This window comes from Arvicola amphibius, chromosome 2, assembly GCF_903992535.2.
Source record: "Arvicola amphibius chromosome 2, mArvAmp1.2, whole genome shotgun sequence".
NCBI lineage: Eukaryota > Metazoa > Chordata > Mammalia > Rodentia > Cricetidae > Arvicola > Arvicola amphibius.
The window spans coordinates 31,751,152-31,766,024 of record NC_052048.2 but is presented as its reverse complement, the minus strand read 5'-3'; the positions used below and the strand labels follow the sequence as shown (position 1 = coordinate 31,766,024).

At 42.8% G+C, this 14,873-nt stretch overlaps 1 protein-coding gene across 3 annotated transcripts in view; it reads left to right on the top strand.

Moving 5' to 3' along the window:
- Positions 1–13,578: 13,578 nt before the first annotated feature.
- The window catches only part of Marchf8 (membrane associated ring-CH-type finger 8), a 76,670-nt gene continuing 75,375 nt past the window's right edge, over positions 13,579–14,873 (top strand). For 2 of the 3 annotated variants that reach the window (XM_038319625.2, XM_038319630.1), the window contains exon 1: positions 13,774–14,040. The gene's annotated coding sequence lies outside the window, so the exon portion shown is untranslated. The other variant, XM_038319626.2, reaches the window with a different exon arrangement.

Sequence of the window (14,873 nt, the reverse complement as noted above, 5' to 3'; positions counted from 1 at the left end):
ACAGACAGAGAGAGACACAGGCCATCCTTGAATTCCCCAAGAATGCCCCCTTTATTGTGTTCCAGGGCAGCTTATATAGGGATCCTTAACTGATAGTCACACCCCAGCCAAACCCACCAGAAACCACTCCCGTGGGTCTCATGCTCAGAGAAGCTGCAAATACAGGAAAACAAGTTTTTTTTTTTTTTTTTTTTTGCTCAGAGCAGCTGCAAGTATAACAAGTTGTTTACAAGAAATTCAGGGTCTGGGGATCCACAGTCCCTCAACACCACACCTTGTTTCTTGTAAGAGACTGAATATTGATGGACAAAGATGTTCTTAGATCTATAGTAAAAGAATGGTTAAAAATGTAATAGAGGAGCCTTGACATCAAAGGCAGAAGTCATGCTCTTTGTTTGATCTGTTTTGGTTTTTGAGACAGGGTCTCACACTGTAGCCCAGGCAAGCCTTTGAATTTGCAGCAGCATTTTAGTCTCTCTTGTGCTAGGTGTATTTGGTTGTTTCACTCTTTTTGGGGCCTGCTCCCAGCTCCCAATAAATCCATGGAGTTTTATTCTTACTTATGAATGCCTGGCCTTAGCTTGGCTTATTTCTAGCCAGCTTTTCTTAAATTATTCTGTCTACATTTTGCCTGTGGGCTTTTATCTTTCTCTATACCTTTCTTTACTTCTTATTCCATGGCTTGCTGTATAGCAGGGTGGCTGGCTCCTGATGTCCTTCTCCTCTTCTTGCTCCTCTTTTGCTTCCCTGCTTCTATTTATTCTCTCTGCCTGGCAGTCCCACCTACTTCCCTTTCCTGACAAGCCATTGGCTGTTCAGCTCTTTATTAGACCAATCAGGTGTTTTAGGCAGGCAAAGTAACCCAGCTTTACAGAGTTAAACAAATGCAACATAAAAGAATATAACACATCTTTGAATCATTAAATAAATATTCCACTTCATAAATGAATGTAACACATCTTCAACAAATATTCCACAACAGCTAGGATTATAGGCTTGAACTATCACACCCTGATGAAGGTATGCTTGTATATGATGCATGCATGTGAGTGTATGAGTGCACTCAGAGGACACATGTAGAGGCCAGAGCAGGATGTCAGGTGACCTGGACCAGTAGGCCATGCTTCAGTGCCAGGGTTCTAAATGGAATGGGTAGGAGATGAGATGGTGAAGAAGATGGGAACGCTGGGTCAAGAGATCTTAATCCAAACAAACTTCTTAAGTGTACAGCATCTTATGTGCTGTATCCAGGGGAGAAATGGGACCAAGTTAGTGGTAACTATCATATAATGGGACAAAGTCAGCAGGAATGCAGTCAAGCAATGTTGTACAAAAGGGAACACAGGTTATCTCAAGTGCATCACAGACTGAGTACATCGTGGCCGTGGGACTGATTACTCCAGTCTCTTTTGGGAGTGGACAGAGCCAAGTTCTTAGGAACCAAAACCTTAAATTCATAGACCTTGGCCACCAGACCCAGATTGGACCTTGCCAAGTCTACTGGTAGGCAAGGACACAGAACTCAGTTCCCGTTGTTCTTTCATTGGGGCCTCTGAGAATGCCTTGGATCCCTGAACAGCCAAGTGTTTCTCTGTTACATCACTCTCTACCTTACTGTTTTGAGTCAGGGTTTTGCCATTTGGGCTGGCTGGCTGGTTAACCAGCTCCCAGGATCTGCCTCTCTCTGCTCCCTCACCACTCTCAGTGCTGCGGTTACAGGCCCCTGTAGCCATGCCCAACTGTTCACATGAACTCAGTTCCTCATGCTCACTTGGAATACAGAGCATTCATAATCACTGAATCATCTCCCTAGGCCCTGAAAGGCATGCTTGTAAAGATGAATAAAGGTTTATGACAGATACTTTCACTTATCAATGAGAAATTGTCTTTACTCTCTTATCCAGTAATAAATGTGGTTTGGACAGATTAAAAATTAAAAACTCATATGTTAGGTCACTGAAAAATGAACCAAAGCCTATTTATGGTATAAATATGAATACCTAGGTCAGGCTGGATATATGCTCTGTGTACTTTTGATTCATAATTATTGTAGAGGTAATTCTTACTAGAAGTTTTATTAATGGTTTTGGTTAAGGTTGCATCATTTTTTGTCTAATACTAGGGATGAAACCTGTAGCCTAAGCAAGCACCCTGCCACTGAGCCACACCCCAGCCCACAGTTGAGTTGGTTTGCTAGTTTCTGAGTCATTTTGAGATGGAGCACTTTAGTTCAAAAAATGTTATCATTATTGAGAAGGATTTTAGAGACTACAGACAGACCTGTCTTTGTTTCAGTGATGAGAAGTGTGCCCTGCAATAAATGAACTGCTGTATCACACAACTATATAACTTATCAAATGCTTTTAAATCTCAATACATTTTATATTCAGTTTTTAATCTGTAAAATCAGAGCACATTTGGTTTGACAGCACTGGAATTCTTTGTATTCTTAACTTTTTGTTGTTTTGATTTTTCAGACATGATCTTACTCTGTAGCTCAAATCGACCCGAAACTCACAATGTAGCCTTGATTGGCTTCAAACTGGTCTTTCTGCCTCAGTTTCCCAATATTATAATCTTTGACCTGTGTAAAATATTCCAAATTACATTTAGGATCTGGGGATGTAGCTCAGGTGCTGGAGTGCTTACTAGCATGCACAGAGTCCTGTAACTGACCTGGAACCCTAGCAGTGGAGAAGTGGGGGAGTAAGATTCACTTGCATCCCTGGCTTGCATAGTCAGAGACCAGCTTAGCTCCATGAATCTGAATATAAAAAACCAGTAACCGTTATGTCTAGTGCAATTTAATCATTCAGTCATAGGAAATTAAAATGTTCATTTATATGTTTTATATTAGTACTTCTGAAGTAATAACGATGGTAATTTTCTCTTAGAACTAATATGGTTCGAAGCCACTATTATTTTGTATCCAGGAGTACTGTTTAAAGTTTGCCTCTGTGTGGTGGGACAGAACTAACGGGAGATCACCAAGACCAGTTGAAATGGGACTGATGGAGCATGCGATCAAACCGGACTCTCTGACTGTGGCTGACGGTGGAGGCTGACTGAGAAGCCAAGGACAAGGGCGATGGGCTTTGATTCTACAGCATGGACGGGCTCTGTGTGAGCCTTGTCAGTTTGGATGCTCACCTTCCTGGACCTGGGGGGAGTTGGGAGGACCTTGGACTTAACATAGTGTAGGGAACCCTGATGGCTCTTTGGCCTGAAGAGGGAGGGAGTGGGAGTATGGGTGAAGGGGAGGGGAGGGAAAGGAGAGGAGGGGAGGAGATGGAAATTTTTAATAAAAAAATGAGAAAAAATAAAAATACTTTTTCCTTTGAAAAAAAAAGTTTGCCTCTGTGCCACTCCTGAAACATGAGGTGCTTTTGGATAATGTTTATGGATAAACATTCTAAAATAATTAGTTTCAATGTCTGTCAGAGAAATAAAAGTATAAACTATTCTAAATTGAAAAGGTGAAAAAGGTTGATTTCAACTTTTAAGTACTGAATGCTCACACGTGGCAAGGACACAAATAACATACATGGGCCTGAAAGACCGAACCTTAGGAAATGCAGGGACGGTACGGTATTTTAACTTACTTTTGAAAACTTAAATTTTTGAGGACGTGGTGGGCACTCACCTTTAATCCCAGAACTCAGGGAGGCAGAGACAGGTGGATCTCTGTAAGTTCGAGGCCAGCCTGGTCTACAAAGTGAGTTCTAGGACAGCCAGATATACACAGAAAAACCCTGTCTTGAAAACTTAAATTTTTGAGTCTAATAAAATTAATAATTTTAAGAAAAAAATATAAAAGTCAACATTTCATGGAAGGCCTCCAGTTTTTTTTAATTTTTCTGGTAACTTCCGTTTTTTGGCAGTCATATATATATATTCATAATTATTGAATTATATAATATATGCAATATAATTATTATGATACACATACATATATATTGTGTACACACACAATAGTCAGCACTTTAGAAACTCTGTAGTGCTGTGTATGGTCACAGGTGAAGAATGTGGGACAACACATTAACTCAGTGCTCCCACTTTTTCAGCGTAGTGGTTTGCTCAGGTTCTCATAATCAAACACTGCAGACTAGGCAGCTTAAGTGGCAATTGTGCGAGCGCAGTTCTGGTGCCTGCGGTATGTGTAGGTCCAACAGGATCGATCTGAAGAGGGCTCTAGCTTGCGTGTGGACTGCCTTGTGTACCTCACGTAACTTTCATGCGTATGTATGTAATCCAGGTGAGTGCATACAGGAGAGGCGCTCAAAGAGAAGACTGCAGTGTCTAATACACTAGTCCAGGCAAAATTGGGGCCCCTAATATGATCTGATTTACTCTTAATTTACTTCCTTACTCCTAATGAAACCATGCTGGGGCTTAAAAGCATCAATATGAATTTTGGGAGGAGACATGAATTCATTCCATAATGTTCCACTATTGGCCCCATGAAATTCTTGTTCCTATGTAACAATATAAAATGAAAAACTCTTTCTATCCTAAGTCCCACATCTTAATTTTTCCATTAGACTTGATAGCCCAGTCTTATTTAAATACCATCGAAATCAGGGAAAGGTAAGACTGAGTGTGATTCATCCTGAAGCAAAATTCCTTTCCAGCTGTAAACCTACATGCAAAATCAGGAAACTTTATTCTTCCAAAATCCAACAATGGTCAGCCGTAGTAGGACTGACAGCACTACTGCAAAAGGACAGCCCTAAAGCAAATGACAGCTCCCTAAAGCAAGCCCTAAACCTAGCAGAGCAAACCCCGTTAGATTTCAATGCTCAAGAAATGTCCTATTTGATCAGATGTGTTCTGATCCCCCTCAGTTAGCAGCTGTCACCCTTATTGAAGTGCATCGTGGTCTTCCCTGAGGCACTGGCCGTGGAGTGACGGACTCTGGCAGGGAAACACCCAGCCTTGGAAATGGAAAAATAAGAAGCCCTGAACCCTGAGCATATGGTGAAATAAACTTCCTTGCGATCTTTGACTCACAGTTGGGAGACATTTTTAATTGGTTTTTACAGTGTCGAGATGGAACCCAAGGTCTTAAGCATCCCGGACCTTGAGCATGCTGGGCAAGGAGCTACACCACAGCTCTTTGCCTCCTTTTGGAGAGTTTCACTTTGCACCCTAGCCTGGAATTCTCAATCCTGCTTCAGTTTCCCAAGCACTAGGGTCATGAGAATGCTCAAGGTTTCCTGAGGTATATCAAGTAATAAATATTGATGGGATTTCTGTGTTGTTGTGTATTCTGTGTTGGGTGCATTTTCTCATTTGGTTAGAACTGTTATTCTAGGAAACATTGATAGGCAGTTTTGCTGGTTGTTGTTTTAAGAATAGTGTTAGTGGTCAGGCTGTTCTTTGAGCTCAATTACTCAGAGTTGGTAAGCACCAATTTTCTGAGTTCATTTTGATTAAAAGAGGTAGAGAAGAAAGATGTGACATTTTGTTTGGGCAACTGATTAACCATCAGAGGTTGCACATGCAGAATTGAGTGGAAAAAAAAAAAAACCGAACAGCTTCACGATACAGTCACAAGCCACAGCCTGGTCAAGTTATTCATGCTGATTTGTGAGCTTAACACATCAAACGCACATGGACGCACACGCTGTCAACCCACCTTATGAACACCAGGCATGGGTAAGTGTGCTGGCACACACCTGTTGCACCAACACTAGTGAGATGAATTATTCACGAGGATTTTGAGTTTGACGCTCTCTCAAAAACTAGGTATGTGGGTTTATCAAACACAGGATAACACATGATGTGATCTTCTTCCTCTGAAACACATCAACGGGAAAGGCATCTAAGTGTGACCTGGCAGCAGTGCTGACTCATTACCTCTCAAGTGGCTTGGCCTCTGTCCAGCATCTTCACCACTTCCTACTGTGCGCTGTATCTCGGCAGCACGTCTTGGTTGTGCTGATTTGAAAGCGCTCTCTTCTCAGTCATTCAGCCTCTGACTCATCTGTACCTTAGCAGCTCAACACTGTGGCACACCCTGGATGGTAGGTAGAGCTCCTCACCGCGCCGCCTGTGGTGTGTATGTAAGGGTTCTTTGTGCAGACTTCTAAGCTCCTGCAGTCCCGCAGCCCTTTCAGCCTCCCTGCAGCCTAAAAACCCCTTGTGATGGGTGTGGCCATGCTTATCAAGTGAGCCCAGGAGTCTTGGTAAGGTCACAGTAGGGAAACTGATGTAGCCTGCGTGTGTGCTGCTACTCAGTAATTCTGAAACTGTAGAAAGACCTTAGCTTGCTCAGCACAAACACATATGCACTTTTCACTCAGTCTTTTCAGTTTGAGGTGTGGCTTAAATAACTTATTCTGCCCCTCTCTCTTTAAAAACAAAACCAATTTTCATTGAAAACATTTTCAAATCATTGGTCTGGATGTTTTTTGGTTTTGTTTTGTTTTGTTTTGTCAATCTTAATATCTTGAGATGTTAGGAGTCTTCAACTATTCAGAGATTTTATAGGGAGCTAGGAAGCAAGACTAATTAGCATTCATGGAGTGGAGCTAGCCCCTAATTTATAAGTCCTCAATAGCTGTGCTTTATCAGATTCATGCAATGCTTATCCAGTGCGTCTCAGATCCAGATGACTGTAATGAGGTGTTGGTTATTTAGCGATAAAATAGACTGGTAGAGTTTGTTGCAGTACAAAGATTTCGAGTAGCTAACCAGGCCGTTATCTAACAGTGATTTTCACAATAAGAAGGAGAAATGGGTAGGACTGTGCAGTGAGCAGCACATGATGCCCGGCCTACGTGAGGACTCTGTTTAGTTGAAGCTTCTCAAATAAGAATTAGCTAGGAAAAAAAAGAGATAACAGGGAAGAGACTTAGGATAAAAAGCATGCTTTCAAGAGGTACACACCTTTAATCCCAGTACTCAGGAGGCAGAAGCAGGCAGACCTCTAAAGTTTAGGCCAGTCTGGTCTCTAGAGCAAGTTCCCAAACAGATAGAGCTATACAGAGAACATATATATATTCTCTGTACACACACACACACATATATATATATATATATATATTCTCAAAAACCAACACCCCCCCACAAACAAAAGAGGATTTTTTTCTGAGCTAGACTTCACGTCTCTGAGGAGAGATGTTTTGCTGAGTGGCATTTCCCTTATGAGAACGCCACGACAAGAGAATCGGGAAACTAAAGGATTGTTGCTTTTCTGTTTAAGTAGCTTCAAAGAATTTAGAAATGGACACAGCATTGTTTAGCTACAATATTTGCTATAGGTGATTATATTTCAAGAGAGAAGAATGTAAAGTTTATAGAAGCAAAATATAAAGAAAACACTTTCAATGAAGAGAGTACAGCAGACTAGATCATCCACAAAGTGTATGCCCATGCCAGGCAGTGACGGCACACACCTTTAATGCTAGCACTCAGGAGAGAGAGGCAGGTGGATCTCTGTGAGTTTGAGGCCAGGCTGGTCTACAAAGTGAGTTCCAGACAGGCTCCAAAGCTACAGAGAAACCCTGTCTCCAAAAGCCAAAAACAAACAAACAAACAAACAAACAAACAAAAACCCAGCGTATATCCAACCTTCTAAGAAGAAAATGCAAGTTGGATGTACTGGTGCAAACCTGTACTGTCATCTATTCAGGAGGCTGAGGCAGGAGAATCATTTTCTCAGTGGTGAGGGAACATTTACTCAAGTTTGCATGGCTACCCTCAACAATTATCTCTAAGGGGACTTGACAAGGCCACCCCAGGGTTTGATGAAGAAAAGAATTTTAGGAATGGCCAGTTTGAAGAAGAGTTGAGAATTAAAGCTATTGTAATATAGATTTAATCATGGGGTTTAGGAAAAATGAGAATAGGGATAGTTTATATACAAGAACATGGGTGTTGGCTTCTCTGAGTGAGGGTTGCAGAAATTAAGACATAATGAAGTGTTTAGGAACAGTGGCAACTGTCTTTGCATTTGTCATATATACAACTTTGGTGTCTCTCAAGTTATTTCTCAACTGGTTACTAAGAAACTTTTCTTTTGTTGTTTTTTGTTTTTTTTTTTTTCGAGACAGAGTTTCTCTGTGGCTTTGGAGCCTGTCCTGGAACTAGCTCTTGTAGACCAGGCTGGCCTGGAACTCACAGAGATCCATCTGCCTCTGCCTCCCGAGTGCTGGGATTAAAGGCGTGTGCCAAGAAACTTTTCTTTTGATAAACGAGGGGAGATGGCTTAAATGCCTTGGATGAGATTTGATAAAGTAAATTAGGTTAAAATCAGAAAATGCTGGGATCGTCCAGGCTTTAGTGCTTGTCTTCCCCCCTGTAAATGGGGTATCTGGTGAGAGTCCTAGAAAAATTTAGGTTTATAGCTGAGAAGAGATGAAGACCTTAGCAGCCACTGAGGTGAAATCTCAAGCAAGAGACTTCACCCGGTGAGGAGGTCCTGTCCCCTGCCTCCATATTTCCGTCTTTATAGGCTTTCTGATTTCCCTTCTGAATCTTAAGGGATTCAGAGTGAGGAGGGTCCACTTTTCCATATTCCTTCAGACTTAATAGGGATTCTGAGGCTACCTATCCAAGAATCAAGTCTCAGCATGTCTGGACTAAGGGACTGTGTATGTATGATCTTGCTTGGAGATTGTCATGCCAACATTTGAAGGGAATCTTGAAGACCTGTAAATACTCAAGCCAGCAAATCACATGAACAGTAACACACATAGTACATTGCTAGGACTAAGATTAGCACTCAATATAGTAAGCCTCGGGGGCTGGAGAGATGGCTCAGAGGTTAAGAGCACTGGCTGCTCTTCCAGAGGTCCTGAGTTCAATTCCCAGCAACCACATGGTGGCTCACAACCATCTGTAATGAGATCTGGTGCCCTCTTCTGTCGTGCAGGCATACCTGCAAGCAGGACAATGTATATATAACAAATAAATGAATAAAATAATTAAAAAAAGAAACCTTGTCTTGAAAAAGCCCCCCCCACCAACAAAAAAGTGTCCACTGACAGGGACTGAAGATGTAGCTCAGCCTGGGCTGCATAGAGAGTTTCAAGGAAACCAGGGCTACAATGATTAAAAAAAAAAAAAAGCTGGGTGGTGGTGGCACGCCTTTAATCTCAGTACTCAGGAGGCAGATCTCTGAGTTCGAGGCCAGCCTGGTCTACAAGATCTAGTTACAGGACAGGCCATGATGCTAATGAATGATTGAATTCAAATTCAAGGCAGAGTTGAACAGATTTAATTTGGGTCTGTAAGTCTTAGTGGTCTTAGTGAATTGAGGATATGTTGTTATGCTATTGCCAGAGTATCAAGTGTGATCAGGTCTTGTGGTATACCTGTCCTCATCTTACATTTTGAGTTTAAGAATGAAATCCTAAACTAAAACTTACCTCTTAAAATACTGAAAGAAATGTGCCTTTTTTTTTTGTTATTTTTGAGACGGGGTTTTTCTGTATCTTTGGAGCCTGTCCTGGAACTAGCTCTTGTAGACTAGGTTGGCCTTGAACTCACAGAGATCTGCCTCCCAAGTGCTGGGATTAGAGGCATGTGCCACACTGCCCGGGCCATTTTTTAAACTTTTAGCCCATCTCTTCTTGTTGTTAATAGCATTTCTTTGGTGCGATTATGTCTCATTGCAGTTTCTCTGAGAAGGCCTAGACACGGTGCCCCAGTAGCAGTGAGTACACTGCATGCGTAGATCTTGGTTTCTGGTACAGTTTCTCAATGACACCACCTTGGAGAGGAGGCTGGTCATAGTGCAGGGGCAAGAAACACATAAACAGACTACAATCCCAGAGAGTAAGGACATGACTAAAACAAAACAAAACGAAACAAAAACCCCACCATAGCTGGGCAGTGATGGCGCACACCTTTAATCCCAGCACTCGGGAGGCAGGCACCAGCATATCTCTGTGAGTTGGAGGCCAGCCTGTCCACAGAGCTAGTTACAGGACAATAAGGACTACACAGAGAAACCCTGTCTTAAAAAACTAAAAATCAATGAATAAATAAGTAAATAAACAGATTTTTAAAAAGTCATAAATGATGTGGGATTCTTCTCTGTATGCTGTGAATACCATTGGTTAATAATCTGTTTTGGGCCTATTGCAGCATAGAATAGGGCAAGGCAGGAATTCCAAGCAGGCAGAGTCAATGAGATGCCATATAGCCACTGGAGGAGACATGTTGGAACCTTGCCTGAAGGCCATGACCTTGTGGTGATGCACAGATTAATAGAGACAGGTTGATTTAAGATGTAAAGGTTAGCTAGAAATATGCATAAGCTAATAGGCCAAACAGTATTGCAAATAATATAGTTTCTGTGTGATTATTTCGGATCTGGGCAGCTGGGAACGAATGAGCAGCCCCTGTCAACACATAAATCTACAAGAATGATGACATGCCAAAAGGACACAAGAGTCACATGAATGTGCTGTAAGTGGCCACAGGCAACTCTCCACCTTTCTCTTATGCTGCAATATCAATTCCAGAGCATTGTCAAACTACATTCAGTAAACAGCCTGAGTCTCCAAGTTACTTGACTGGGCAGCTGCCCTAGGAGATTGCTCAGCTCACTGGTTTTTATATGAGCAAGAAGTAAACCTGTTGCATCAAACCACTGAGCTTTCCGGAATTAATCTGAAACCACAGCATAATATAGTGTCAGTTAGGGTCTGAATTCTATCCCTAAATTCATAATGTTGACGTTCTAACCCTTAATACCTTTTAATAAGACTTTTACTCTTTAGGTTTTAACTCAACAGTGTTGTTTTCTGTTGTGGAACAAACTTTGTACACTGTAAATATGTATTACTCTCATTGATTACTAAAAAAGCTGACTGACCTATACTTAGACAGGAGATAAAGGTGTGACAGCAAGACACAAAGGACACTGAGAGAGGAAGAGTGGAGAGAGAAGAGTCACCAGCAAGACACGGAGAGGAAAGAGGAGGTGCAAGTTGAAAGAGAGGTAATGCCACATGGCAGAATGCAGATGAATATGAATGGGTTAATTTAAGTCGTAAGAGTTAGCTAGTAATAAGCCTGAGCTATTGGTTGAGGATTTATAATTAATCATAAGTTTCTGGATGATTATTTTGGAGCAGCTGCCAAAACACAGAAAAACTCCATCTATAGTATTTTGTACAGATTATTCAAGGTTTGGCCACTTAGAGCACATTCATGTGACTCTTGTGTCCTGATATGTCATCATTATTATAGATTTATGACTTAAAAATCTATTTACTTATTTATTCATTCATTTTTGGTTTTTCAAGACAGGGTTTCTCTGTATAATCCCAGAACTGGTATGGAACTAGCTCTGTAGACCAGGCTGGCCTCCAACTCATAGAGATCTGCTGGTGTCTGTCTCTCAAATGCTGGGATTAAAGGCAAGGGCCACCACTGCTTCGCTATGGTAGAATTTTTGTTTTGTTTCTTAAAATCATGACCTTACTCTCTGGGATTTTAGTTTGGAATCTTTCCAATTATAGAACTGTGTAAACACCTTATTCTAGAAGAAAGAATTGAGCCTTCTGATTAGCTCAAAGTTGGCCTCATAAACACAACACAACAACAAAGGAAAACTGCCCTGTCATCTAGGATTAAACCCCCACCCCCAGACCTATGAGCCAAAGTAAACCAGAAGTTATCCCAGGTGTCGTGCTAATGGAAGCTGTCTGGGATTGCAAATAAGGGAATGTGGTGTGTTCAAGGGTGGCTCTTCCACAGCACAGTTAAGACTTAGTTTTTCTTCTCTGTTTGCTACTTCCTGTTGGTCCTCACCCTTCAGACACAGTGCTAAATGCCATTATGGTCATAGAAAATTGCAGTATATTTTGTCACACACATTTTTTCAGGTCAATTATATAGCTCTAAACTTGACTTGAATTCATGATCTCTTGTCTTGAAAGCCTCCCAGGGGCAGAAATTACAGGTGCACATTACCGCGTCAACTGGAACAGTGTGCTTTGTTTGCAATGATCCCTTAGCTGATAAGTCAGTTCATGCTTTCTATGCTTAACCGTTTGGAGAGTTGGCTGTGATTAGTTCTAGGGTAACAGTGGTCACCTGGTTCACAAGTCACTTGTCATAATCTACATTCTCCAGGAGGGGGAAGGCATCTCCACAAGCACAGCAGACAGGGAGGATTTAGCCAAATGCCACAAGGCTTCTTGGACTGAGCATATTGTCCAAGAATATGCTCCACTTACTAGCAGCTTTACATGCTAAGTACAGACACTTCTTCCCACGTGAGTGAGTTTTGTTTTCTCGTTGACAGTCTCCTACTCAGCTGGAAATGGGGACAGGAACTTGGACTCTGGGTTTGGACAGATGCATGACGCCTCCTTTTTCTCAGGACTCTGATGAGGAGAGGCTTCAGACATCTTTTAGGTAGTGATGTTTGAGTTAGGACGCACTCTAGCTTTGCCCACATAACAATGCTTTCCAGCTCGGTAAAAACTCACAGATGCCCCTAGAAGCCCGAAGGCTTTGTCCCTTCCTACAGTGGGATGGTAGGTTTCCACACCCCCAAATCAGTTAACTGGCTTTTTTGCTCACCCCTTTTGGCATACACTACATTAATGGGAGAGCATCTCTGAGCTCATGGAACACCTGTTGCTGGAAGAGGCAGGACGAGCCTCTCAGGTTGTAACTGTGCTTTCCACAGCGAAATAACTGCACGAAGAAAATTCACCATCCCATTTTCTGTATGAATGCCGCTGTCAAGGTGGTTTACAGACACGAACATGTTTGGGCTTTGCTTTCTGTGTCCAGATGCTTTGTCTCTGGACAGCCAAGTATGCAAAGTAATCAGTAGTATAGGGAGGAATGCGACAACTAGAAAAACAGACAACAGAAAATTGTGGAGTATTGCGGGGATTTGCTTACAAGTCTCTCATGAATTAAAAAATGGAACTCTTTAATGCACCGTGTAACAAAAGTTATTGGGTAAGAAAATTGTCAATGGCTGAAACTTCTGCTTCCGTAAGGTGTCAGCTAGGAAAATCAGAATTTTAAGAAATAGATCTGGAGGATGAAACTCCGAGATAGCTTCTCAGAGAATCTCTGGGTCCGACCAACAGTACTGGGGAGGAAGGGGGAGATGTCACAAAGAATACCAATGTGGAGGTGTAATCAGGAAAGAGTTAATGTGGACAAAGTAGAGTCAAATAGTCACTAATATATACATTTTTATTTACATGAACAGCAATACCTTCATGAAAATTATAATTTTGATGAATTCTATATTTAGATATTCATACTGTATACAATCAATATCTCTCTAGGGTAGGGACTGAGAGCAAAAACAAAACAACAAAAACCCGGTTCGTTCAAACAAACGTTTTATCGCTTAGTTCCCGCTGCTGCCGCTTCCATTTGCTAGCTTCCCGATGTGGGGAGGGTCCCTTCCTCTAGGCCGAGAAGGAGAAGCTGAGTGGAGCCTAAGAGCAGCAGCCTTACCTAGACCAAGTGGTCGCCCCGAGGGCCTCCGCTGCCCCGCCTTCCCAGCGCCCCAGGTCGCCCCAGCAACGCTTTTGCCTGGGGCGCGACGGGCACGTGACCGGCGCGTCACGTGACCGGTCAGTCGGCGTCCACTGGCTGGGTGGTGTAGACTGCGCCCTGACCCAGCGTCCCTGCGGCGTCCGGCCTGTGCCATGCAGGAAGCGGGCCGCGAGTGGAGTTCGGCGCCTACCTGAGCTGCTCGCGCCGAGGTGCGGCGTGGCAGGACCGCGCGCGCCCGGCCGCCAGGGGTGTGGCTGCCCGGAGGCCGCGACAGGTGGGTGCGCGGTGGTCGCCGCCCGGGAGAGGCCGCGTGCGTGCAGCGGGGTGGGGTCGGGTCACCCGATCCGCGGGCAGCCGGAAGCCTCTGGCGCTCTCAGGTGAAGCCTTCCCCGGCTGGGCTGTGAGAGCGTGCACCCGGCAGCCCCTCCTGCAGTTGCCTCTGCCTCAGTTTCCATACCCGTGATGGAAGTGTGGACTCCTGCTCTCTGAGTGCCTGACGTGGCGTCTGGAGAGTCCTGCTCAAGTAGAAGCGCTGGAGGGAAAGCGTAGGTAGGCTGCTTTGCATTTTAATCGCTGCCTTTTTGCTTGTCTTTAAACATCTGTTTTTCTTGGAACCGACTTGGATTCTCCTTCATCTGAGGCAAGTTTTTAAATAGAGAACTTATTAGGGAGAAGCATTATGGCTTATCTTTTTGTTCTCACGTTTCCTTAACGCGATGACCCCCCCCCCCCCCTTTACAAAGAAGAAACGCTTCTCTGAAAGCCCATTTGACAGGAAAGAAAGAAAGAAAATCCTTTTCTCTTCATTGTCTCCTCCACTTAAGGACACACAGTGGTCACACAGCTGTCAAGATTTATTAGGAGTTGTGTTGATTTTTGTTGTAATTTGGTGGTGTCAGAAGATAAATGTGATGTATGGCCCTTTCCATTATTTCTCTCTTTTTTTGTTCTATTATGCAATTAGAGAAAGAATTAGTCTATACTTTATCTCTTGGAAAAAGCCTCAGTATTTCTGATCAGTCCCCGGAGAAGCAACCGTGTGTTTATATAGTAGCCCTCACACCTGTGAAAAAGAATGTACGAACTACACTTGCTAGAGTTATGGAATGATGCGAACGCAATCCTTTACTAAATGTTGAAAATCTGAAGCGAGGGAGTTTTGAATTTTGAGAGATTCAGTTTGGGAGGAATAATACCCTGTTTGAGACAGCGAATGGACGGACGCAGAGTGTGACGTCTGGAGTACAGGCAGAGGCGATTAGCAGGAAAGTTGAAATAAAGAGCAGCGTGTACTTTCCTAACTTCTTGATTCTGGAGATTTTATTGATAAAATATGTACTGAAATTTGATGTCAGGAGGGGGAAAGTGCTAGGCATGGTGGT